General features: G+C 34.2%; 1 pseudogene; it reads right to left on the bottom strand.

Annotated features, from left to right (window-relative positions):
• Positions 1-1,111: 1,111 nt before the first annotated feature.
• On the bottom strand, positions 1,112-2,491 carry LOC143619534 (F-box/FBD/LRR-repeat protein At1g13570-like; annotated as a pseudogene).
• Positions 2,492-3,724: the final 1,233 nt, after the last annotated feature.

A 3,724-nucleotide genomic window follows, 5' to 3' on the forward strand; every position in this document is an offset into this window, starting at 1 on the left:
CAATTAACAAGTTTCAGAGATCAATAATATAAATCTGTTTCTAACCGGCGGTTAGAAACGGCCAAACGGGTATAAACCGGTCAGTGGTGGCCGGTTAGGATTTCAGGTTGGAGCGTACCGGTTAGCCCGGTTGGCTGTGCACCTCTACCCCGTATAATTCTCTTCTAATAAAAGTAGGGTTGTTCACGAGCCGAACCGAACTGAGCGAAGGCTTGTTCGTCGTTTGGCTCGTTTACAACCAAACCAAACCGAACGGCTGAAATTTGAACTGAGCGAAAATCGAAATGAGCCAAAATCGAATCGAGCATTTTTCGATCAAACATCGAGCGATTTTAGAGCGTTATTTATTTATTTTTCACATTAAAATTTTCAATAAGAAACAAGTTTGAAGGTTGTAAATAATATATTTTGTACAAATATTAGTAGTTTTTAGACAAACGTGTAATATGTTGTAAATTTTTATGAGAATTTAATATTAACAGAGATATAATTAGCATGTAAACGAGCTTCATGTATTCTGAAAATTTAAAGTGAACAAATAAAACTATAAAATTGACAAAATTAAGAAAATTTTAAATGGTTTAAATAATTGTATACCTATATTTATGTGTTTTTTCTATTCATTTATATTTTTGTTCATATATAATTATATATAAGATAAATTAAAAATATTCGAGCCGAACCGAACAGACCTTTGCTAGTTGCTTGGCTCGTTTACAAACCGAACCGAGCAGAGCGGTTCGTTTACAATCGAGCGAACATTTTTCGAACAATTTCCAAACGAGCAACGAACGAGTTTAAGCGGCGAGCTGTTTGGGGCCCTAGATAAAAGAGTGAAATGGGTACAATTTAAGCATTCTTTCAATTGGGTTAAATTGAGCCCATTGTTCCACATTATTTGTTACTTTACCTTTTTTGTCATTATGACCAATAACTCAACATCTATTGTTGCAGCCAACAGTACAACACACAAAAGAGCTTAACATCAGGTATGTTTTGAATATACAAATAACACGAAAGACAAACAGCCAAAAGGGTCCAAAAACTAACCAGAAACAGAACTACACTAAGAACAACTAGTAATACAAACTCTAGATTATCAACATAAATCTCAAGAAAGTTTAAAGAGTGATATAATGTCAACGTAGCAACTTTCAACGGTTATTACTACAGCTGATGCACGTGGAGCTTCAAAGAGAGTTTTTAACATCTCCGACTCTTGATTTGGTTCAACCCAGCTGCGTATGCTCAACTTCTTCAGCTTGGGTGACCTCGCCAAGAAAAACTTCACAAACTCCATCTCACGCTTCGAGTTGCCCAAATATTCAATCTCTAATTCTGTCAGATGCTACAACCAAACATTTGAATAACCTTCCCATACAGTGGAGTATTCCTCATAACAATTATGACCAGATTCAAGCTACAGGAAGGTTTGTGTCAGCATGTTTTGGTATGAGAATCAAAAAAACAAACACATTTCAAGATATAGTTATGCATTTACCGTTAGGCTAATATTCTCCAAGTTTGGAGAACACTTGATCAAAACAAGAAGAAAAGCCAATACATAGTCGTCAAGACAAACCATATTTCCAATACGAAAGTATTTGAGGTGTATTAGTGGGGTTGGAAGCTCTTGTGGAACCGAGTCTAGAACAAGCCACTTAAAGCATAGGCAAAACAAAGATTAACAACCAAAGTTCTAAACTTTCACTTCATCTATTTTATAATGCGGATATACATTACCTCAGAGACATTACACCAAGTAGTTAGACGTTCAATCACAGGTAAACACCCGAATAGCTCATTAATGGTGCATTTATCATAGGGAAAAGATAAAAGCTGCAGAACGTAACAATATTCAGGTAGGTACTTTCAAAAGCCCGTGGCATGAAAACGCATATTCAAGTGGGAACTTACCGGACTGAAGCTCTTAAGTGATGGACTATTGGATAAAATACGCAGAAGGGTTTTTGTAGGCATCTTTACATCCCACAAGGATAAGCTTTGAAGGCTACATAATACACTGAATACTGGTGGATGGTCAAGCTCACAAAAAATGAGATCCAGGTCTATCAAGTGATGCATCGAGAAGATAGACATGGGAAATTTATACCAACCGTCGACATCCTCATCATCCAATCCTGCAAGTTGTAGTTTCTTGACAGTATGGTTCCTCGACAAACTAAGTAATATTTGATCAAATTCGAAAAAATCAAAATCGCTACACATGTTAAGCGTGAGCTCTTGTATTGGACTCTGGCGGAGTGCCATAACTTGGTGTAAATCATGGAAAACTTCATACGTTTGTTCTGATATAACTCGTTTCTCAAGATACAGCTCAAATTTATACATTTCCTTGCCGCCCCATCTGTTGATGGTAAAAGAGATAGGATGGTTTCTAATATGGGTTGAGGGAGTGTGCTGATTCTATCCGAAGACAATCGTTCAGCTTTGCTCATACTTCTAGTTTTCATCTTCAGTTGTGAATTTGATACTAAACAATGCTGCACAGAATGAGCCTAATAATTCAAGTATTAAAAGAAAAGGTCCATTTAACAGTGGGTGAAATAACCTAGCAGGCAGGCAGGCATAAACACTTAGGAATCATGAAATTGAAAGCAAGACAGTTATCAAACAGGAAGCATATACTAATAAAGACGAAGGAAGGATAAGAAAGTTATAAGCCCTAAAATCAAAACAAAGAAAGAAACATCAAAAGTAGGAGTTACCCGCGAAGGAAGGTAACCCTAATTATTGCGGATTTCACTTCCATCTACGGGAAACTAAACAATCGTGCCGTGCAGTCAGCACTTCAGCTGCTTCTTTTTTACTTGTTTCAAAATATTTTTATTGAGGTTCAAATTAATAAAAAGTGTTCTAATTAATTTAATCGACTTTCATGTTTTATTAAATTATAAGGTTTTAAAATGTTTTTTTTTTTTTTTTCAATAAGGAAGTCTTTTTCTCTGATTTTTTATGTTGATGTAAGTGATAACGTGAATTTTATTTTTTATTTTTAATATAATTAGCGTTTTTAATTTTTTTTTACATATAACGATATATATTGTAAATCCCGACCCTCACGTGTTTCCTCCATTGTTTTCTAGATGCGCAATAAATCAGATGATGCTTGATTTGAAGATTTCGTGACCCAATTTGAAAAAAAAAGTATATGAGTTACCTAATTGGAACACTTTTGAAACTTTGTGACTATTCTATGAGATATTTCTCTTTTTTTAATTATCTTATTCTAGGTTATATTAAGGATGTCTCGATAAATTGGATGGTTCGTGTCATCGCCTATAACAACTTGTTTTGAATAAATTGGATGGTCATAAGACCTTTTTAATGATGTCTCACAAGATCTCGAAGATCTATTTATGTTAATACTTACACATAAGAGTATTATCACTAGCTTCTCTATCTCTATAATTACACTAAAAATCATTACCTTTTCTCTATCATTTTCAATTAAATAAAGCTTTTTTATATCTTTATCATTAATATTTCTTTCTTCTCCACTTACAACAAATATTTAAAAAAAATTATAGAAAATAAACATTGTTTCTCCAAGTTTACTCATGAATAATAATATTTTATCTCTCATCCACTCATAACTAGGGTTGTTCAAAATACCCGAACCCGAATAAGCAAATTCAGGTCGGGTTAAATATGGTCAAAAAGTATTAATCGGGTTAACCTGAATAACACAAATTGTTAAGAG

This window comes from Bidens hawaiensis, unplaced genomic scaffold, assembly GCF_021521415.1.
Source record: "Bidens hawaiensis isolate Kalapana, Puna unplaced genomic scaffold, B.hawaiensis_p1.1 tig00002477_1, whole genome shotgun sequence".
Taxonomy (NCBI): domain Eukaryota; kingdom Viridiplantae; phylum Streptophyta; class Magnoliopsida; order Asterales; family Asteraceae; genus Bidens; species Bidens hawaiensis.